Below are 24,948 nucleotides of genomic sequence, written 5' to 3' on the forward strand. Positions count from 1 at the left end.
GCACCCACAAGACGACGACTGGCCATCCCCCACAAGCCCTGTGGCAGGGCAACATGAGGCGAACAGCCACTCTGTGACACCACCGCAAATGGCCATGGCCCAGCAGAGGCAACAGTCCCTCGACCAGTTAATCGTGCAACAGCAGCAACTGGCCACGCTCCTCAAGGACCATGCCGATGAATGTGGGGGCACTAAGGCAGACATAGAAACATCAACTGAGACACTTAGGGCAGAAATGGAGAGAAGTACAGAGACACTAAGGGCACAAATGGAGAGTAGCACCGAGTGCCTGAGAGTCCAAATGGAGAGTAGCACCGAGAGCCTGAGAGTCCAAATGGAGAGAAGCACCGAGAGCCTGAGGGGGGAACTGCATGCGACGTCCAAAGACGTATGTGCCGAACTTGCCGCAGTGCGCCGTGTGCTCACTGAGCTCTCACAAACCCTTAGGGACATGCATGGACGTGAGCAGGCAGAGACATCATCCATTGCAAGTTCCGTCCAGGGCAGCCCCCAACGTAGATCTGGGAGGAACCTGCGCTCCACAGGCAGGGGTGCCCCTGATACCCGCAGAGGGGGCTTGCAATAGCGACTGCCCACTGACAATGAGCATCTCTGGACACTGGTGTTCGGGGGGGAGGTAGGAGGGTGGAGGGGGGGTGTTGGGCTCACTTGGGTGGCGGGTCGATAGGGTGTTTAACATGATATCACATATGCCATAAACAATGCACGATCAACCAATGAGATGTGTGGACATTGATCTTTGTGTACGAGGCCATTATAGGCGTACAGTCCATATTGTGCATGTACCAGACACACACAGTGCCACGAGTCCCGTGTCCATGTATCAGCCACCAGGCGTGAGTGCTAGAAGCATGCATCTATGAGATGCTGACGAATGTCACGGCCCTCCTGTGCCTCGCAGACTCCTTGAGGTGCTGCCACATCCCCACCCTCATCATGACCATCTTCAGGTGCTTGCAGTTCTTCGTCAGGGGGCATGGGCACATTTCTACGTACGCACATGTTGTGTAGCATGACACATGCCATCACCATCTTCGCAACCTTCACATGGCGGTACAGGAGTGCCCCGCCAGACCTGCTGAGGCACCGGAAACGAGTCTTCAGTAGGCCGAATGCCTGTTCTATGACTACACGGGTACGTGAGTGGGCATGGTTGTAGTCCTCCTCATGCTGGTCCCGTGGGTTCCGGACTGGTGTGAGGAGCCATCTCTTCAGTGGATATCCGGCATTACCTGTATGTGGACGATAAACGAATTATGTGGAATGCCATTGCTACGTACGCACCCCCCCCCTTCCTGCCAGGTCATTGCCGCATCACATACCCCACATCATCATGCATGAAATGAGACTCACCGAGTAGCCAGGATCTGTTCCCTGCGTGTCGCTCCATGTAGCGTGGTATTGTAGAGTTCCTCAAGACCATAGAATCATGGGTTGATCCAGGGAATCGGGCACAACAATGTGTAATGATCCTGTTGGAGTCACACACCATTTGTACATTCAGAGAATGAAATTGTTTCCGGTTGCGGTACTGGGCCTCCATGGCATGTGGGACGACCAATTCCACATGGGTGCAGTCGATGGCACCAATGCAACCCGGTATGCCGGCAAGTGCATGGAATCCCACTTTTGTGTTGGTAATTTCCTGCTCCGAGCGTGGTAGAGAGATGTAGTCGTCTGCGTGCTGCAGGAGGGCATCGAGCACTTGCAATAGTGTCCGTGAGAACAGTGGCTGTGAAATGCCATGCAACTGTCCGACTGTGTGCTGGTAGGTGCCTGTGGCCAGGAAGTGGAGTACAGACACCACCTTCAGTAGGGGTGGGATGGCGGTTGGGCTATCTATCATGCTGACAAGGTCAGCCTGTGTCATGTCCACAATGCCGGTTATGGTGTCCCAGTCCAAACGGTAGAGGGTGTGGATCTGCTCATCAGTGAGGTTGAACGGATGTGCTCGGAGGCGTGGGATTGCGGGCTGCCTGCGTGGTGGTAGTGGCTGTGCTGGCGGCCCTTGCTGGCCCTGCCTTGCCCTCCTCCTCCTCCTGCGTCTCCTCCGTGCGGCCGGTTGTAGTTGGTGTTCGTCTTCTTCTTGAAGTTGGAGTACTTGCAGTGCTATCAGGTCCCCCAGGGCCAACATAGCTAGTCCTGCCGGTAGCATTTCGGAGTGGTTGTGGGAGGAGACTGGGTGTGCAATTTATGTGTTTTCAGGCTGTATGGCCTCCACCTGTGGTGATTCATTCCACCTGTGCAAGCTGCTCTCCCCTTTGGGCGAGCACGTCCCGCACACAACGCTGCAATTCGACGAATGGCATCTTGCTATTACAATCATGTATTTGTACCCGATGGCAGTGTAACATTGGTTGATATGTTCATTCGGCTATGGTCCCATTGTTTCACATACTATCTTTGCAGTCGCGAACAGACTTGTGAAGGGTCAGTGGAACGTAGTACTCGAGTAACGGTGGACCCTCATGCATCACTGTACCGAGGTTCAACGACGGGCGGGGCGTCCCATTTGTGAGTGAAGGCAGTTGCCATTTTCACACACAGCCGCACTAGATGGATTAATTTGTGATTTCAAGCGGCCACAGATGCCTTTTCGACGTGATGTTGCAAATGAGGAATTCGAAGGGCGGCGCTTTCGGTTTTCAGCTAGCGGCGAGGAGATGCCCACAGGTCTGACTGCAAATATAACGTTCTATTGTTCAATGTCCTTGGGACAGGGGCCATGGCGAGGATGCAATGATTGATATGAATAGTTTGGGATGCGCAATGGCGAAGTGGACGATGAGGCCGGACGTTCCCAAATACATGTTACTTCACAACACTGGAATTACGGGCTGGGGCACAGTGGATTTTGCAGGCTGCATAACGCACAGACTCAATGGAAATTTCACATGTTATGTGAGTATGGAAACATGCGTTTTCATTACGGGATGAGGGAATGATGAATGGATGCATGGACAGATGATTTGATACAGAGTTTGCCATGTACAGGGCTTCTTGGAATCTGTCCGCCTCCCCTGCGCTATGTGATGCAGGGCTGCCATAGTGGGACCATCGTCTATCTGGCCTTGTTGAGCCCTCCCTGTCTCGACGCGCCTTCAGACACTTGTGTCTATGCACGTTACCAATCCCATCTGATGGATTCTGTTTTAACAGACGCATGCACAGGTACACTCGTTTGTGATGGTGTTTTCACCTCGATATAGATAGTTATGATTCGCAAGTGGTTTTTGGGTGGTGATGATCCTTTGGAGTGGGCTAGCATGCATATGGCTGTGGATTTGGTGTGATCATTGAAGTGAGTAATTCAAATGTAGTTCTGATGGCCATACTATTCTTTTTCATTTCATTTGGTTGACAGGTATCTCCTCCCCTTTTGCCACTGCCATCTGTATGCCACTCCTGCAGATGGATTTTACTCCCGACACCTGCTGCTTCGTGTTAATCAGTGGAGCAGCATTACGATCTTATGGGACGATCGCCAATGGGCCACATGCCCTTACGCAGTACTAGTGGCTAGGAGCAACATTTCGGCCTTTCAGCTGGACTAGTGCCTCCCTATTGGGACGGCCCTGCGGTTCTAGGCGCTTCCATGTTGCCTTTTCGTACGAGAATGTAGCCCCTGTGTACCATGAAGGAACAGGGCGTCACACAAGAAGTAGCTGGTCATTTATTGCGGATGCAGCCCACAATGGTGAAATGTGTTTTGGAGTTCATGGCCTAATGGCTGTATGGGCTTGGTGAATTTGTTGTGCATTAAATTTCTATTCTGATATGGACCGTGTAGCGTTCTTCTTTGCAAGTGATGTGGCATATTCCTATTTGGGGAGCGATGTATTGTGAGGAGATCTGCATTGGGTTCCAGCTTCGGAGTATAGTTGCGTGGTACTGTGCTGGGCGCGTTTGCCTACGAAGCCCAGTGAGGTCAGGGATGAGGGCTGCCAATATGACTGTTTTAATGATGTCATGCTCAGGGGCGGGGGATTAGCTTTTGTGTAACAGATGCCGGTCAGCCAGGTGGATTGGTGGAATGATGTGATTTTCGGAATATTGCTGGTCACAGGTGCCTGTGTTTGCGTGCGTTTCTTGGTGGGAGACTGAGGTCATGTCCATTGGGATAGCTTCTGTATTCGTGCCATCTGTGCCCTGCAGCTCCCATTGGCCCCTCTTGGAATTCATTTGTTCGTTGGCAGGCATGGATGACTAGTACATTTCACTGGTTGCATTGTGTGACTTCATTGCACCTACGGGGAGTTGTACAATGTGGCCAGGGAGCGGTGTACAGGCACTCAGTGGGGCCGTTTACGGTTGGTTCGCGATGCCGTACTTCTCACCATGGCGGAATGGTACTTTCCGCCGTGCTTGATGGCGTTAGGTGCATGTCCGCTAGGGTCAGAATTCGCGTACCGTTGCGCCATGGTGGTAATTACGGTTTGGCATGGCGCGCGCGCGCGTACTTGGTGCAGTTAGCGTTGGCGTTCACTACGGTGTCGCTAATGGCATCGTACTTTGCGGTGACGGGTCATAATCGCACCGAGCGCTATTCGATGGCGGTATTGCATTTCCGCCATCGTTTTTCGATTTCCGCCAGGAGCGTAATGAGGCCCAGTAACCATAACAGATGTCCTTAATCTGCACTGGACGACCATTGCCTTATTAACTTCAAAATGAACATAGACACAGACTACACCGCCAAAACCTGGAACCCTCCTCACATCCAGGTCAGAAATGCTCGTAAGCTCACCCCAGAGAACTTAAACCCAGTTCTCAAAAACCTGCTCAACATTAAACCATTAGAAAACCTTAACTCAGACAGCATTGCCATACATTACCACCAATGCCTAAAATTAGCAGTCGACGAAGTAGCCCCCCTAAAAACCAAAATACCCAAACCCAAACGCAATGCCCCCTGGTTTAACAATGAACTCATAGAACTCAGAAGAGAAGAAAGAGCATTAGAACATCTAACTAGAAAGCACAATTCCCCAGAACTGCTAACCAAACTACGGAAATTATCTAAATCCTACAAACTTAGTGTACTCACCCACAAAGCAGAGTCACTGAATGACCGAATAGTGGCTGCAGCCTCCAATACTAAAGAGCTATTCACCATTATCAAAGAACTAGAATCCCCTATCCCTCCCACTAACTCTGTAATCCCGAGCAAAGAATGGTGCACTACCATTCAAGACGCCCTATTATCCAAAGTGTCCATGCTCCAAAATAAAATAGCAGCGCAAAAACAACTACTACAGCTCAACCCTATGCCCCACCACCTTCTGACCATGACTACTAGCTCAAATACACCAGAATTCCACTTTACTCAAGTGACTACAGAGCAAGTCCTCAAAACCATAGCTTCACTTAAACCATCCAATTGTAAAGGTGACAGCACCCCAGCCAAAGTCATTAAAAACTGCGCCACAATACTAGCGCCCACTATCACCAGCTTTGTAAATGAGTCCTTCAACTCCAGCCACATACCAGCATCTATCAAAGTAGCCTGGGTCACACCCCTACTCAAAAAACATCACTAGACCCCACCATCCCCACCAATTACAGGCCAATAACAACAGTGCCATTCCTCCTCAAAACGTCGATAAAATAGCTTACACACAAGTACAAGCACACCTCGAACAAAACCACTTACTAGGGGAAAGACAATCCGGCTTTCGCCCCAACCACAGTACCGAAACGGCCCTCCTGGATTTAAAAAACCAGATGGACGCGATCAGAGATTCTGGTAAACTAGGCATCCTACTACTCCTAGACCTCTCAGCGGCGTTCGATTTGGTTGACCACAACAAACTATGCCAAACACTCACCACCAATTTCCACTTCTCCCAGAAGGCCACTAACTGGATAAAATCTTTCCTTTAAGACCGCACCTCAAGAGTCAAACTAGGAGAAGTAGCAGCAGACCCCATCCCTGCACCACTAGGGGTACTACAAGGCTCTTGCCTCTCCCCCACCCTATACAATGCCTACACCAAATTACTCTTCGCTGCACTAGATGCCATGGGAATAATTTATACAAACTTTGCCGACGACACACAGATCCTCATCCCCATCACAGGCAACCTGGAACAAGACACAGCCACCATCAACACTATCTATTCCCATATTCAAAACTGGATGGCAAATAACAGTCTCTGCCTTAATGGAGAAAAAACTGAGATCCTCATAATTGGTTCCCCGGCCAGACTCAACAAACTCCAAACAGATTACACTTCCATACTGATCGATGGCACTCCCATCACCATCTACCACAAAGTGAAAATACTGGGAGTACACCTCGACTCCAACCTCACCATGCATTCTCACATCAGTGCGCTCGCCTCATCAACATCCTACACCGCCAAACTCATTACCCTAAGCAGGCCTCTCCTCACTACAGGCAACTGCCTAACCCTTGCTAGAGCCCTTATTCTAACTAAAATAGATTACTGCAAAATCTTACTACTAGGTACCACAAAAAACAGCCTTACCAAACTCCAACTCCTACAAAACAAAGCCCTCATAGCAGCACTGGGCATTAAACGAAGAGAACACATCACACAACACAGAAGTGATGCACACTGGCTCCCAGTACACGCAAGAATCCTCCACAAAACACTTACCACTACCCACAAATGCATATTTGATGCCGCTCCTAGCTATCTTAATAGCTGCATCACTCGCAAAACCTCACCCATATTACTCAGATCCAGTGCCAACACCCAGCTCCTCATCCCTCGCTTCACATCCTCAAGAGCAGGCAACACCAGCTTCCCCTTTGCAGCTCCCCGCATTTGGAATTCACTCCCCCCCTACCTGTCCAACAAAGTCTCCTTACCCAAGTTCAAAAAGCTACTCAAAACTTGGCTATTTAACAAATTCCAATAATTTGTCACCAGTTCCTCAGCAGACTGGGTCACCCTCTCAGCAACCTAGACTACTCACTGCAAAGAACAATGATACCCATGCTGTACATACCACTCTGCCTACTAAATGCTTGTAATTTTGAAAGTAGACTGTGGCTACTGTATGTATATAAAACTGGAAACATTCTGTATGTAACCTTTATACGATAACGAAGATATATCCAACTTACGCTGTGACACTCAAGGGTTTGGCGTGTAACCAAATGTAATAAATAAAATAAAATAAATAAATAAAGACTAGGCTCCCGATTCCTTAAACACATTTTCACTATACTGTGCAAAAGATCGCAATACAAATCCCATCACTGCAACCCCACACTGCACAATATAACCCCCTTCTACCTTGACTTTAAAATCCTCAACCACTGCGCCACAACCACCAATGATCAAAGCAGCCCTTATCAACGCTCGCTCCCTATTAGCCCACTCGGCAGAGATCGCCAACCTAATCATTGCAAATAGTCTAGACTTCTTGGTAGTCACAGAAACCTGGCTACACCAGGCAGCTGGACCCGCACTCTCCCTTGCCCTGCTCGAAGACTACACTATCATCAGGGCAGATAGAACTGTCGGTAAAGGCGGAGGATTAGCCTTTATTGCCAAAACCCAACTAGGCCTCAGGGGCACCATACCTGTTAGTTTCCTGTCTGCAGAACTTCTCTAGGTGAAACTAAGCCTCTCACCCTTCCAAACCATACTCTTACATCTCATCTACTGGCCTCACGGACCACCTCTCACCTTTGAGGAAGATATCCTGAACCTCCTCTCCATGCACACCAAACTAGGATCTCAAACTATCCTCCTAGGAGACATGCGGTGGATAACACCATCTCCAACTTAGGCTTCCTACACAGAATCTCTTCACCCATCCACTCCAAATGTAGAACGCTAGATTGGATTTCGGACCTAAATTGTTCCACATCCATCACACAAAATGAACCTGTAGACTGGTCAGATCACTGTGATGCTGGAAATGCATTGGAGGGACAGGGCCTCCATATCCTTGTCCTTTAATGCTTTTTATTGTGTGCTCTGTTGTGTTTTCCATGCAGGAGTTCATGTGGGACTCCTGGCGGAGCAGATCTCTCTTTTGGTTTTGGTGAACAGACCCATGGGATACCCTTATGGCACCCATGGGTGGGGGTACAACCCTGTGCCCCTAGTGTATGTTTTTGGGCACCTGTGGGTGGCCCACAGAGCAGGGTATGGGCTGGTGGCAGCTCCATGCTGAATTTGACAGGTGCCCTAAGTATCCTCCATTTTGGGATACCCAGGTCCTGCCATTGGAATCAGTTCATTTCTGATAGGAAACAAGATGGCCGCTGTGGCCTCTTGCTTTCTATTGCCTGTTACCTTGTTTTCCCAAAGTCCTGGGAAGCCCTGACTCTGTCCCTTCCCCCTGACTGGCTGTTGGGTGGAAGTTCCATATATGGTGGTGTTGTGAAGTCCAGGCCAGACTGGCTGGAGCCTTCCCAATGACTGTATGTTGTAGGTACGCCTGTGGGTGGGATCTGGGTGAATGGAGTGTGTGACAAATACACATTCTGTGTTGTGGATGTCTAGCATCTGGTTGTTGACACAATGACTGAGACAGCCCTGCCTGAAACTGGTATGAATGCAGTGTCGAGTGTTGAATGGCTGGGTACTTATCCCAATACACATAACTTGTTGTGAGTGTCTGGAGAGAAGTGAATGGCCTGAATGCACTATGCACCTGATTGGCTGCCTGCCTGCATGAATGCCCTTCTGACCGATTGTTTGCCTGAGTGTGACCCAGCAGAATGAATGGGAGATCAACTAGTATATCTGGGGGCCTCTCACTGCTAGAATTTGTGTTCAGAAGCTGAAGTCCACTATGACGAGTAACTGGAGTAACTGAAGCTTGACCTTGAAGCCCTGGTGGAAGAGAAGAATTGCTTTTGCTCTCCTTTGTCAATCTGAAAGCTGCTGTGTCTCCAAGGACTGACCAAGAGAGGACCTGGTAAGGCGCCCTCTTCCCGAGCTACGAGGGACCATCGTGCACCAGCTGATCTTTTCCAAAGCTCCCTGGTAGACAGACCTTCGAAAGGCTGCCGACCCGAGACGGGGACCGCCGCGGAATCACAAGGAGAAACGCCCGGACCGAGCACCACTAGGGAAGAAGCTGCCACTTCACTGCCGTACTTCACCCTGTTCTTCGCAGACATTCGACGAACCGTGACTCCTGCCTTAAAGGGAGGGCACTCAAGAAGGGCCGTCGATTCCCCGACAAGGAACGCTAAAACGCCAGGTACTTTGGGGTTGTAGAACTATTGGAAAGTCTCTTGTGAACAAATATGGAGTGGACTTGTGATATATCTTTATTCTACAGGTTGCCCAGGTGGGGGGATCTCCACACAGAACTGTGTCTAGTGGTAGGGGCCAGTATTCTGCCTATTGTTCTCACCAACTGCTTTCCTCTTAACTCTATTGTTGGTTTCCTTTACAAACTGATTTGTGTGCCATTTAACTGTACAGTTGATGCACTTTAAAGAGATCTAATTGTAATGGTGGTACTGCCTAGAACTGTATATATTTGCCATTATAGATAACCGAGTACAAAGTGAGTTATCGTGATATTGTACATAACCTTGAATATTAATTATATAAAGACTGTGTTTTAACTGATAGAGTGTGCGGACATTCCTTTGTGGGTGCTTGGGGACTACACTGTACTTAAGAACCAGCCTGCATCACCTCCTGAGAAGCTAAGCCTTGATTGCTTGTCCATTGCTACCGTAATAGAGAATCTTGGCTGGGGTCCTCTGTGCCTCTCCTCTACCATATAGAGAGCAGAAGTATCCTATTCTTCATCCCGGGGCCATCCCCTACCAAAATCTCTCTAGTACCTCCTTCACTATCCAGGAACTGTCGCAACATAACCATAGACAGCATCCAGCCTCTCATTAGCAACATCCTCAACGAGAACAATTTCAGCACCCATGACCCATCTAATTTGGTCAACTTAGACAACTGCACTCTCAAATCTGCCTTGGATATTGTAGCCCTTCTCAAACTCAAAAAAGTCAAACCCCAAGCTCACCTCAACAAATGGTACACCCCCGAAATAAAAAGTCTCAGAAGCTTAAAAAGAGCAGCCAAATCCACTAGGTGCAAATCCCCATCCATCAATAACAAAACTGCATTCTCGTCAGCTTCTGCTATCTATTAAAAGGCTCAGCAAAAAAAGACACCTATAATTCCAGAATCCAGAATGCAAAATCCAGTACCAAGGAACTCTTCAGTATACTAAAAGAGCTTGAATCCCCTGCTCCACCTTCTCAAGATTGCATCAAAGATGCAGAGTGGTGTAGCAAAATTCAGCAAGCACTTGCTGACAAAATCACCATGCTCCAAAATAAAATCAAGGCCAAAAAGGAAAGCCTTTCATGTAATGCCCAGCATGCCATGGACCCCAAGAAAACCCCACTCACATGCACCCCTTTCAGCTTCTCTCAAGTCACCCCTAAGGAAGTAGAGGACATTATTAAAAGCCTGAAACCCTTGCACTGCCAAGGTGACATTTGCCCAGCTACATTGATCAAAGAAGGTGCCAAAGACCTTGCCCCTTTCATTACTGCTCTAATAAATTCCTCCTTCGCCACCAATGAAGTTCCCAACAATCTCAAGGAAGCATGGGTTATGCCTCTCCTAAAAAAAACTAACCTTGATCCAAATGTTCCCACGAACTACAGGCCCATCACCACTGTCTGTCCCTTTCCTTCTAAAAATCCTAGACCGGGTGGCTTATCTGCAAATACAGAAGCACCTTGAGGATAATGAACTCCTTGGTCTCAGACAATCATGATTCAGACCCAGACATGGAACTGAAACTGCCCTTCTAGACCTCAAGATCCAAATGGATGAGGCAAAGGACAAGGGCAAACTCTCAATCCTCCTACTCTTAGAACTCTCCGCAGCCTTTGACCTCGTCGACCATCAGATCCTTACCAAACATCTGATCACAGCAGCAGCCTTCTGCATGAATGTGTCTGACTGGATCAAATCTTTCTTATCCAACAGGACTACCAGAGTCTTCTCCCCATCAGCCTCAGCTGACCCCACACCAATTCTATGTGGCGTGCCTCAGGGCTCCTGTGTGTCGCCCACACTGTATAATATATTTACGAAGCTATTCTTCGACCATCTGGATCACTTGGGTGTCATCTACACTAACTATGCAGATGACACCCACGTCCTCATTCCCCTTACTGGCTGCTATGACCATGACTCCAAACTTCTAAACACCATCTACCTCGAAATTCAGGCCTGGATGGCGACCAATGGTCTTCGTCTCAATGATGACAAGACGGAGCTGATGATTGAGGGAACTCAGGCTCGCCTAAACAAACTCGACACCAACTACTCCTACTTCGTCATTGATGGCAACACTATTAGGGTTTCCAGAGAAATAAAAAGACTGGGGGTCTACCTTGACTCAACTCTCTCCCTTAAAAAACAGGTAAACAGCCTAGCATCCTCCACTGCCTACACCAACAAACTGATCTACAGCTGTAAAGCCTATCTGTCAACAAGTAGCTGCCTTACACTGGCTAGAGCGCTTGTGCTCTCCAAACTCAATTACTGTAACACCCTTTTCCTGGGTTCATCTGAACAAAACCTAAGCAAACTCCAGGTACTTCAGAATAACTCTCTGAGAGAAGAACTCTGCTTCCCTAGATCCTGTCACATCTCTCTTCACAGACAGAAGGTCAGCTGGCTACCCATGCATGACAGAATCACGTTACACACCGTAGCCATCACTCACAAATGCCTAACCAATTCCGCCCCAAAATATCTGGCTGACAAGCTTTGCAAACACCTTCCCACTCGCACTACCACATCAGCCCATTCACATAACCTGACAATACCAAGATACAATCTGAAAACAGCGGGAGGAGCCAGCTTCCCAGTTCAGGCTTCCAAACGATGGAATTCCATTCCCATCCCTCTCAGACAAGAACCATCATTCCTCACCTTCAAAGCCAATATAAAAATTGCCTGAGCAGTAAGTCTTCTCTTCAGTAGACAGTTACCTTGCATACTTGCCATTGTGTATCTAAGAACTGTATTTAAGAATTAATCCATCTTGCGTTCTTCTTACTCGTATGTCTCCTTTCTCAAGCACCAACCATCATGCAACCAGGGTCACCCATCGTTATCCTTACTGTATGAATTGTGACTATATCTTGCATATTGCTTATACTCAAGCACCGACCCACCTGTAACCAGGGTCCTCCATAGTTCCTTACTGTTTGAACTATGCCAGAACCTTTTGTACACTGCCTATAAGTTTCTCAAGCGCCCAGTTACCTCAGGGTTTGGTGCGCAATACAAATAATAAACAAATACAAATACAAGCCATATACAATTATGTGTGCATAAGGATCACATGAAAGGCAGCATAGCATGATAGTAAAAATTGTCATTTATAATGGCTGGTCAAAAATATAACTTTAAGCTCACGGGTAGGTGGATACATATCTAACATTATTTACATGGTATCAAGGAAGATTACTTGTAGGTGTCAGGAGCGTGCTTTATTTGTCTGAGTCTTTGAACCATCTTATTAGGTTTTGGCAGAAGTTCTGGTAAGATTGTTTTGTTCTCAATAGAGGGGGTAGGGAGTTCCAAAATTGAGCTGCCTTGACCAGGAAGCTACTGCCCCCAACTTTGGATAGCTTAAATCTTGGGACTAGAAGGCAGTTAGTATTGGTTGATCTGGCAGTTCTTGTAGAGGGTTTTCTGGTAATTCTTTCAGTCAAATATCAAGGTGCAGCATTGTTCAGGCATTTATATGTGAGTTGAGCAACATTTAACTTGATTTTGTCATAAGTTGAAAGACAGTTATTAGATCTTCTAATCTCTGAGATGTGTTCTCTCTTGGCTATTCCAAGTGCTGCTCTCAGGGCATTATTCTGGAGGAAGTCGATTTTATTAATAGTTTGTTGGCCCCAATGTGCAGTGTGTTACAGTAATCTAACTTAGACAAAATAAGCGCTCTGGGCAAGGTAATGCAGCTGTTGTTGGACAAAAAGGGCTTACCTGCTCTAATCAGTTTGCAAGTATATGTCATGGCCGAGGCCATGTTATTTACCTGCTTGTTGAGAGACAAGGTAGAGTCTAGGTAGAACCCCAGGGTTTTCATCTCCTTAGCGACAGTGATGGTGTTATTGTCAATATTAAAGGCAGTGTAGTTGGGGCTCAGTTTTTTGAGGGTTGAAGTCGTGCCCAGGATAATGATCTCAGTCTTGTCATCATTCAGGCATAGTCCATGAGTAGCCATCCATGCCTGGATGATGAGATATACCCTATTCACTAAGGCTAAATCCTTCTCATTATCCGCTGTAAGTGGTAGGAGGATCTCAGTATCATCTGCATGATTACTGTAGGTGATACCAAGATTATCCAGATCATAGAAAAGGGGCTTTGTGAAGATTTTGTATAGGGTAGGTGAGATGCAGGAACCCTGAGGCACTCCACAAGTGATGGGGATGGAGTCTGCGACTGCAGTGGGGGAAAAGACTCTCATAGTCCGATTACTAAGAAAGAATTCTATCAATGCTATAGCTTCTGCAGAAAAATGAGCAGCAGAGTCCTGATAGCTGCATAAGACCCCATGGTCCACAAGGTTGAATGCAGCCGATAGATCCAGGAGGAGTAGAAGGGCCGATTTTCCTTTATCCCTGAGTTCGTCTATCTGGGCCTTCAGATCTAAAAAAGCTGTTTCGGTCCCATGTCGGGGCGGGAAGCCTGACTGGTGTTCTCCTAGTAAGCGGTAGGACTCCAGGTGTTTTTGTATTTGGTGTAGGCCATCTTGTCTATGATTTTCAGAAGAAAAGGCACTGTTGTAATCTGTCGGCAATTAGTGGGTATAGCTGGGTCTAGGGTCTGTTTTTTTAAGTAGTGGTAGCACCCACAATTCTTTGAGGTTGATTGGTATAATGCCTGAGGAGAACCAGGCATTAATGAGTTATATGATGAAAGGGGTCAGGTCTCTGGTGCGTCCTTCATAAGTTGGGCAGGGCATTGATCAGCCTGGCAGTTTGAGGGTTTGAGTGATAGAATAGTTTTTTCTGTTTCAAGTGTGGTGAATTTAGTGAACTTAAAATGCAAGGGATCAGCAGTGTTATTAAGTAGTACTGGGGCGACTGTGGAGGGTGTGGTACAAGTTAGTGAGGCTTTTTTCTTGGCAATTTTTGATTGTAGAGTCATAACCTTGTCGGCAAGTGCTTGCTGTATGTTAGAGCACCATAGTTTATCTTTTACACTGTTGTCTGGCACTGGGATGGGAGCTTATAGCTCTTTGAGGATAACAAAGAGTTCTTTCATACTTGATTTGGCTTACGATATTCTGAAATTATACGTTTTGCGTTTAGCTAGAAGTATTTCATTTTTATAGAGAGCAGTAATGGTGCTGAGGTTGGTCTTGTTTTTCTCAGATGGCAATAATCTCCAAGATACCTCGCAATGTCTTTTTTTTGTTTATAATGTTTTCAAATAAGGTGTGCACCATGAATTAAGGTGGCCTTTGGGCTTGCTTCTTCTCATTTTAAGTGGTGCTATTAAGTCAAGTGCTGAGGACATGACTTTGTTATACTCTTTGACCAATGCATCGGGCCCTAAGCTTTCAGGGAGCACATTGAGTGTAGGGAGGATGAAGGGGAGTAAGTTGTTGCAGGTAATATTCTTTTTGTTCCTTGTGGGTATGGGAGGAGCTAACAATATGGGATTGGAGATAGGTTTTTCAGTTGCTAAAGAGAAGGCTATAAGGTGGTGGTCTGTCCAGATCTGGTGTGATATGGATAAGATAGAGGCGTTGCAGTTATAATCTGCCACCCAGTCAAGTATTCTCCCTTTGTTGTGAGTAGGGTGGAGCACTCTCTGGGTAAGACCTAGTTCAGTTAAGATGTTGGACACTCTGGTTGCATGTCTATATTTAGGGTCATTAAAACCTAGGTTCATATCCCCTAGTAGGAGAACTTGGGAGGAGTTTTTTAGATTATTAGACCGGATGTTGGAAATATCTTCCTCAAAGGTTCCGATGTGGCCTGTGGGTCTGTATCTAAGATGGATTGTGAACGTCTGGGAATTGTTGATGGTGAGCTTAGCTGTGATGTTTTCACAAGATTTGATGTCAAGGGGTGGAGTTAGTCTAATAGGTAGATTCAATCTCACCATAAGGGCTATACCTCCTCCTCTCGCTTTGTTTCTGTGAGATCTCAAAATGGTGTAGCCATTGGGGATGGCCAGTGAGAGGGCTAGGCCTGCAGTGGCATGTAGCCATAATTCGGTGACTATAGAGCAATATTGGCAGGCATCAATGGTTGATGGGGAAATACATGTAGTAGTAGTGAGCAAAATTGCATTTCAAACAAATGAGCTAACTCACATTGACAAGGAACCTACAAGGGGCGCAAAGGCACCGTATTAACATGGTAGAGTTCCCATGTGAAATCGAGAGTAGGCTACTTTAGTTAAAATAGCCAAGTCATGAGTTAAGGTGCACGTATAAATATCCAATCGACGGAATGGGCGGATTCAAGGTTCCGCACGGCAGCTAATTTGTATTAGGAATCAAAGGCTAATTTGTCTTGACTCAGGCGGCAGCAGCAGAGCACACATGCAAAAGTACACATCACAGTAGTGTGGTTTAATTACGATGCAAGAATACAGTAGGCTAATTCAAATATCAGTGACATAGGTTTGCATGCACAATACAGGACAAGTTCTAAATCCACTGAATAGGCAAAAGCGGGTTTTCGCAGCCCGGTAAATTTGCATTAATGAACACAAGTGAGCTAGTTTGTTTGGATATAGGGCGGCAAGGGCACAAAACAGTAGTAACGCGATGCAGTTCTACATTCAAGTAGTATGCACAGCTAGATTGCAGTTCACAAGAGGGCGGCTAATTCGACTTAGCAGTGGGTACAGAGGTCTGTCCTATTGTGTATGTGCAAGCAGTTGTTTCAATTAGCTTCCCTAGGTACATGCTCAGACTAATTAAAACGGTATTGTAATACACTATGCATATTATCATGGAACATAGATAGGTAAAGTAAAAGCATGAATCAGCAACATAACAGTATATAGATTGTAAAAGGGTACGCATCAAAAGGCATTGTATAGATTCCAAAGTGCATCCTCAGCACATGTAGATAGTAGTAAGTAAAGTCATAATTTCAGCAAGAAGCTTAAGCAATTCCTATAGCTCGCCAAGCGAATGAGGCATCAATTAATGTGCTACCAGGTGTGCTTCGTATTTACCGGGTAGTTGGACTAGCGTTCTGGGTCCGAGGGGTATAGGCGTAGTTATAGTTGGGTAATAGTCATCAAGGAGCGTATATGCACAGATGCAAGGGCAGCTAACGTTGTCCTGCCTCCTGAATTAAGAATATAGAAAGGGCAGACAAATGTGCAACCAGAGCGCTAACAGGAGCTATCAGGGCCTTATGTTGGTCAAGCCCACTCCACCTGCCGGCGGATGTTTCCATAAGATATTCCTCACGTTGCCTAGTAATGAAGGGGGAACCATGCCTCGTTCTGAGGATGCATCGCTCCCGACATTTTGTAAGTAGGCAAGTCGGCGCGATGCAGGGGAGCGGCGTCAAAAGTTAAAATATGTTTTGTTCTTGCAAATGGCTATGACCCAGGGCCCAAGGGGAAACTGGATGGTAGCATGGGGGTGTGCTCACCATAAATGCGGGATGTAGGCCCGGATTGAAGGGCTCGCTCCAATCATAGGATCGGCGTCGTAGAAGATGCTGCTGCAGGACTCGAGCAGGATTGCAGGGCGGCTGGTGGGGGCTCCAGCCCACTCCACCTGAAGATGACCACGGGCTGTACTTTAACGTGTACGGAGGAGGCCCAGGATGGGCATGTCTGATGTCTGCGAGCGCATCAGGAGAATGAGTATGGAGTGTATGAAGAAGCTATAGTGGGGAACATGGGAGGGTGAAAAGTGAATTGAGGATTTTTCTATGAAATTATTGACAGTATTGACTCATACTAAAGACAAAATTAAGGTGTATATGCTTTAACTAGTATTGAATGAATTTCTGTTTGAACTGTGGCACAGCAGTACAAGCATGGCCACAACACAAGACACTTTCCAGACATGACAATGTGGACGGACACACCCCTGGTCCATGTATGTAAAGCCTTGCCACTAAACTGTGAGAAAATTAAAAAGTACCACAACCAATGGGTAACTGAGACTAAAGGGAAGGGAATGCCCCACTTCTGTCCCTAACGTGGATCTTTTGACAGATGCGCTCTGGACCATATATCCACTTACTTCACCGCAAGGTAAGAGGGGAGAGCATTGCAGAAAAGAAGGAAAATATTGGACCTCTGGAGAATGTTCGAAGAAACAGAGGTCCCAAAAAAGGGTTTGGGGGGTAACATCTGACAGTGACAAGAAGATGAGTTCGGAGGAGACTGGGAAAATGTGGGGACGAAAAGAAAATATAACCAGTAGCAACACACCCAGCAGAAGGGTACACCAACCCGACATATATGTCAGCGGGCACTATGGTGGCCATACCAGGTATGGCTCCACCATATGTTTAAGCCCCAGAGGTATTGGCCCACACTGGGGTGAGCGCAAGAGACCTAGGGGGTGGCAGAGGTTCCAATGATGCCCGTGGGGGCACCCACACAGCCATCCTGGGATGAATAGAAGTCAGGCAACTTCCTGTTCAGAATAGACAGAGCACCCATAAGAACAGTGCACATAAAGCGGGATGGGGAAACAGCCAGCTTGTTATACGAGAATGTAGGGTCCTGGATAAGGGACGAGGAATATTGGAGTGACTTTGATGATGCAGAGGAAGGGCCCAGCAAGCACCCCAGACAACACTGAGATTGGAGAGCCTATGGGATGGAAGATTAACGAAAAGATTTGGCAGAATAGCATTGGCATTGAAAAAGGGAATTGCAGTTAAGGGTGGGAAAGGAAAGGCAAAACTGCAAATGCCCATAATACACAAGGGTGCGGTACAACCACACTATGTACCCTGGGAACAAATGGACAAAAATAACCTCCTCAAGGCGATCCCACCACTGATGGAGGGGGGGGGGAGTGTATTTACGCATTTGAGAAAAACACAGCAGGGGTACCCTTAGCAAGAGGGGACATTGGGGAGCAAATGGGGAGCAGGTGCAAGTGGATCTTGGTCACCTGGCCTAAGCCCCGCCCACCTGGTGCCTTCCTGGTTGCTGCTCTTTTTTTCCCTGCTTAAGGATCCCTACAGCTTCTTTTCCTTTGCAGATGGAGAGCAGGTGCAAGTGGATCTTGGTCACCTGGTCCAAGCCCCACCCACCTGGTGTCTTCCTTGTTGCCAAACTTTTTCCCCACTTAAGGCGCCCTCCAGCCTCTTTTCCTTTGCAGATGGTGAACATGTGCAAGTGGATCTTGGTTATCTGGCCTAAGCCCCGCCCACCTGGTGCCTTCCTGGGTGCCGCTCTTTCTCCCTACTTAAGGAGCCCTCCAGCCTCTTTTCCTTTGCAGATGGGGAGTAGGTGTAAGTGGATCTTGGTCACCTGGCCTAAGCCCCGCGCACCTGGTGCTTTCCTGGTTGCCGCTCTTATTTCTCACTTAGCAAGCCCTGCCCACCTGGTGCCTTCCTGGTTTCCACTCTTTTTCACTACTTAAAGAGCCATCCAGGCTCATTTCGTTTGCAGAATGGGAGCAGGTGCAAGTGGATCTTGGTCACCTGGCCTAAGTCCCGCCCACCTGGTGCCTTCCTGGTTGCCACTATTTTTCTCACTTAGCAAGCCCCACCCACCAGGTGCCTTCCTGGTTGCCGCTCTTTTTCCCTACTTAAGGAGCCCTGCAGCCTCTTTTCCTTTGCAGATGGGGAGCAGGTGCAAGTGGATCTTGGTCACCTGGCCTAAGCCCTGCCCACATGGTGCCTTTCTTGTTGCGCTCTTTCTCCCTATTTAAGGAGCCCTCCATCCTCTTTTCTTTTGCAGCTGGAGAGCAGGTAAAAGTGGATCTTGGTCACCTGGCCTAAGCACCACCCACCTTCTTAGCTCTGCCTCTTCCTTCCTGCTCTTAATTCTTAGATCAAGGGCGTCTCTCGCCCGGCCTTCCGAAGCGAAGGACCGACAAAGAAAAGGGCAATTCCTGTGTGGACCTGTTCGGACGAGGAGGAACCAGGGAACAAACCCCTGCTCAGACAGCAGGTAAGCATGCACCAACATGTGTTTACTCCCTCTATCCAGACAGGCCATCCCCACCCCTCTGGTCCGCCTGTGATGTTCCCTTGTGCCCCCCCTTCTTGCACCCAGGTGCAAGAAGGGGGGGGGGCACAAGGGAACAATTCTTCAATTGAATCAATGCTTAATTCTTCTACCCTGCTCCCCCTACCCCTCTCCAGCCTGCTTCTGCAGGAGTCTGTCCTGATACATTCTGATTTCACCATCACTGTCTTGTGGCCAATGCTGGATTTGACTTTTATGGACTTTATTGATTCGCAGTGCATCACCCTTTCTCATGCTTTTCCCATATTCACCTTGTATCCAGGCATGCAACATTATGGCCCTCATTATGAGGTTGGAGGTAACCAATGCCGCATTTAGCGGCATGGTTGCCTCCTTACCGCACACCGGGCCTGGAATCCTCAAATGAGGACTTACCAGGCCATCCCCACCTTGGCAGACCTGGTAATTCCTCGTCCGAGGAACCCAGACCCAGTCCATCCCCATTCCCATTCGAGCCCCATAGGGTTCAATGGGAATGGGGAAGGAGCTAACAACGGGCCTGTTTATAACGGGCCCGTTGTTAGCTCCCTGGTCTCCTCACGGGACCCGGTAAGGATGCCTGGTTTTACCATGCACACATTGCAGGTCCCGCGAGGAGACCTTGTATTAGGGCGGAATGGGTTTACCGGCACCGGCCCCGTTACCGGTGCAGGTAAACCCATTCCGCCAACCTCGTAATGAGGACCTATGTCTTCCTACTGAATTGTGCAATTGTATTCGCTCTCCCGCTCTTGCTTCTCCACTCTTTTTCTCTGCTTACTCTCTGTTCTCTCCTCCCCTCCCTTTCTCTTCGTTCCTATCTCCTCCCCTCCTCCACTTACGTTATTCTATGCACTTACTCTATCAAAATTGTCCCTGTACCTAGTATGATAGCAACCTCTTCCCCCCCCTTACTTCCTTACTTGTCCCCCCCAGCACTATCCGAAATATCGTCAGGTCTAGTACAGTAGTCACATGTCTCTTTGCATTTCCTTCCCACTGTCCCCCTCCCTTCCTTATCTATGTCTTAGCTCTTGAACTATCTGATATGTCATCAAGCCAAATACGATAGTTAATTTCACATCCTTACTGTTCATGGTCTGTAAGAATGTCATTGTATGTTCCCTTGTTCCCTCTCTTGCCTTGAAGCACTTTAAAAACACATTGTGTATAGGCGCTATATAAATAAACAATCATATCATATCATTAAGAGTTTGTTGCTACCCGCAGTGGGAGATCAGGCAGAGATGGTGTGGATTAAAGCTGGGTAACCGGGAGGAACGCTAAGAGATTATGTCCATGATGGAGTATCATTCAACAAGAATAGAGCACGAGTATGGGATACGCTGTGATGCACATTCCCAGACACCCCAGATTTACAATAAATAATGCAATGCACAATGGGGGATGAGGAAGATGGTGTGCAATACATTCTCAGGCTTCAAGAGATGTGGAGAGCAGAAACAGGCAGTTCCTGAGATCAATCAACGTCATTCTTTAATTTCATTGTAAAAAGAGGGCTTCCCAAAGAAGTGCAGAAAGCGCTCAATAAGACAGTGGGTTGGAAGCAAAGGGGTTGTCCGAGATTCAAAGCATCATAGTTCACCATTGTAGGAGGATCAAAGAGCGAGTGAAAGAAACTATTCAGAGGAGGCAGGCAGAGGAAGCGAAACAAGTTAAAAATAAACTGGTGATGGTAGCAGCAGTATTGACAGGGCCGCCCCCAGAGCAGACGGGAGAGGAGGGGTGCGCCTCCATTGTGACCCAGGTGAGAATAACAGCAGTTTGGGCTGACGGCAGGCAAGGATAGTCGGGAGGAACCCAAACCTTTCGGGACCGCAGTGGCAAGGAGGGCAGCAACCGGGACGAGCCGGGTTCCGAGGGCCTAGGGCCAAGGGGTGGTGGGCCTGGACAGTGTGGGACACGTCAGAGGTAGGGACACTTTTTTGAGAGAATGTCACACCAGTCAGGGAGGGAATTATAACTACAATCAACAACAGTATAAGTATCCCCACCCAGGTAGCCCACAAGGGCCCAGTCAAGGAATGACTTCAATACCATACAAGATTCATGTGGCCTATGTGCAGTTACCTCCTCAAATCCCCGGCTCCTACCACCCACTGCACCAGCAACAAGCAATGAAACCACACCAGCCCCACCCTACCCAGCAGCCCACATAGAGACAACACCCTTTCAGCACTGCACCCAGTGGCTCAGCAGCCCCATATCAAGCAGGGGTACCACGGGGAAACCCTTTCTCGTTCCCTGGGACAGACACATACCCCGACTTGGTCAGGACACAGAGAGCACTTGCGTGCCCAGTCCTATCAATGACCTTAAATCCAGAAGAGGAACCGCTGATGAGGGCAGAATAGCAAATAAACAATTAATCTCCATGGTGGACTCAGGAGCGGAGAAGTTGTGCATTAGTGAAGGTGACTTCCCTCTATCGGTAAAGACTCTCGACATGCAGGGATTCTCTGGGGGTGTTTTAACGGTTCCTTACACAAAAGATCTAGATGTCAAGGTGGGAGGGAAGGGTGTATGAGCTCCCCTACTCTATTCTGAGAGTTCTCCTGTCAACTTGCTCAGTAGGGACCTGCTTAGTAAATTGAACATGACAATTTCATTAACAGACAGAGGGATTGTCTGTGCCACACCTGGCATGTGCTCCTTTCGAGCAATGCTAGTAATACATGCTGTGGCCAGTGAAGTGGCAGTGAGTTGTATCCCCGTCAATCCTGACATGTTTGTTTATGGTATCAAGGTACCCACACATGCTGTCCCCCAGATTACCAGATAAGAGTGGAGGGTACCCATTGACTGAAGTGCTGGTTGCAGGGACAATTATATCATTAGATCTGGAAGGCCTGATGATATCTGCAAAATGGATTGTAGTGCAAGGTACTGACCCCCACAGGTGCCAATGGTGCACTGTGTTATGCATCAACCCTAATCTGCCCCTAAGAGAATTGTCTGACAAAGACCTTTTCGAGGATGGCAATAATGATGGACAAATTATCTTCAAGATTTGCATATCTTGTGAAATAATGGTGCAATACAAGAAAGTGCAAAGTCCCCTCATGGCTATTGTTAGTCGACCACCCCCATTGAGCGAGACAGATTTGCAATACGTCCCCACACATTCATGGACAACAAATCCACATGATTTAGGGATACTAAAAAAGGTGACTCCCGTCAAAATAACACTCAAGCCAGGAGTGGTACTTCCACGGGTGAAACAATACCCGCTGTCCAGAGAAGCGGAAGAGGAGATCCGAGAAACACTCACGCCCTGTTGTACCAAGGGATCATAGTGCACTCAACCTCACCATGCAATACAGCTGTATACCCCATTAAAAAGGCAACAGGGGGTAGTTGGAGGATGATCCAGGATTTGAGACCCCTTAATGATTTAGTACAGAAGGAGTTTCCACTCATCCCAAACCGTGCCTCCATCTTGTGCAGCATCTCTAAAGAGGCATCTAATTTCTCTGTTGTGGATTTGAAGAATGCCTTCTTCTCAGTTCCCCTGTTCCCAGACTCACAATACCTCACAGCCTTTACCCAGGGCAGAAAATTCTACGAGCACACTCGTTTGCCCCAGGGGTACTGTGAGAGCCCCAGCATCTTTAACAAAATAGTACATGAAGACCTAGGGAACATCCAAGTACCCAGCATAATAATTCAATAAATAGATGACCTACTAGACTGCAGTGACAGCAAGCAAGGCTGTTGATGGGACTCTGTTGCATTACTGGAGTTGCTCGCAAGAAAAGGGTACACAGTGCATAAGGCAAAACTCCAATACTTTAAACTGGAGGTGCTTTACCTAGGTTAACTCATTTCCAAAGATGGAAAAATTATAATTCCTGACAGGGCAGCCACAGTACGTGCCACTCCCAAACCACTTACAGTGAAGGACACACAAAAGTTCCTAGGGTTATGCAACTATTTCAGGGCATGTATCTTACACTACGCAAGATACACAAGGCCGCTCTTAAAGAGAACAACAAAATTGAGAGGACCCCAGAGATGATAACTAGTTTCAATGACCTGAAAGAAGTAATTTCAAGAGCACCTGTCCTTGCAACCCCAGATTACACACAGGAATTCTTCATTTTCTCCCACTCAAATGGCATATTCATGACAGCAGTACTCACACAGAAAAGTGCAATGGGTCATAAACCACTAGCCTATTACCGTGGCAAAACTCGATTCTGTCATGCAGAGACAGTTCGCCTGCTAACAAGCTCTTGCTGCCGCAGCCTTTGCCATTGAAAAGAGCTCCACAATTGTCATGGGGTGCTCAGTAACATTGTACATGAGCACTCACTTTTTGCAATCCTAGAGCACGCCAAGTACACACTCACCACACAAAGGGCATCAGCATATGAGATCATACTATCCAGCCTGCACATCCATGTCGTAAGGTGCAAGACAGTAAACCCTGCCATGGTCCTCACTCAGCCATGCACGGCTGAGGATTTGCAACATCATGATTGTGCATCCTATGAAGGAGAAGACAATAATATCCCCAAAGCCAAAGACAAGCCACTAGAAGAGGGAGAATTGCTCTTCTTTGATGGGTCAGCATCGGTTGATCAGTAAACAGGTGAAAGACATGTTGGGGCAGCAGCGGTACGCCTAGAGGAGGGAGTATACGAAACACTGGTCATGAAAAGATTACCCATGCATTACTCTGCACAAGCAGCTGAATAGTAGCTCTCATAAAAGCCCTTCTATTCAGTTTCTGCCTATATCACCACCACGATGCATGCAGGTCTGTCATGCTGGAGAAAGAGGGGGTTCAGAAGAGGTGTCCAGTTAAAGTTTCGAAAACAAAAGGATTGAATGCAAAAGGTGAGAGTGCATTCGACCGAAAACCAAAGGATCAACATTTTTTTTTAAATGTATATTTTTTTGTTGCTCTGGTTTAGCTTTAAAAGGGTAAAAAAAAAACAAATTTCGATCCTTTTTTTCAGTCGAATTGAATCAACCCCTTTGTCATTCGATCCTTTTGATTTGGTACTATGACCTATAACCTTCAAAAGAGCTGATGGCTCACCAGTACAACATGCTGCCCTACTGAACACGCTAATTTCCGTCCTTGCGGAGCCCTCTGTGGTGGCAGTCGTCAAATACACAGCACATACGCGCAATACAGACAAAAACTCATTGGGAAATGCTGCCACTGACGCAGCGCCAAAAGCTGCATTGTATCTCCCAGTACCAACATCAGCAGAATATGTTGTGACCACAGCAAATACCAGGTCAGACACAGATGCCTACACAGCTCTCCCTATCGCACAAATAATTGAACTACAGCGTAGGGCACGCCCAGAAGAACAGGACATATGGCTTAAAAGTGGGTGCATGCAATCACCCACGGATCTCTTATGAAGGCAGCCGAGCACTGGGAAGGTATTAATGCCTGTGGAATTATTGTATACAGTCTTCGAGCAATTGCATCACCCATCCCATAGCTCAAAACAACACATTACAGCAGACATTCAGGAATATTGGTTTGTCCTAAACTTACAGGAGCAACTCTCAAAAATGGTGGTGCAATGTACACTGTGTGAAGTATTTAGCACAGGCATGACACTGAGAATCATGAAAGGAACTTTGCCCCCCCATCTGTCCATTCCGTGAAATGCACATTGACTACGCAGACATGTGGGAGCGATGCAATGGGGCATGATATTTGACCGTGGTGGTGTGTCCAAGGTGGGTT

The sequence above is a fragment of the Ambystoma mexicanum genome, chromosome 8, assembly GCF_040938575.1.
Source record: "Ambystoma mexicanum isolate Mex_15411 chromosome 8, UKY_AmexF1_1, whole genome shotgun sequence".
NCBI lineage: Eukaryota > Metazoa > Chordata > Amphibia > Caudata > Ambystomatidae > Ambystoma > Ambystoma mexicanum.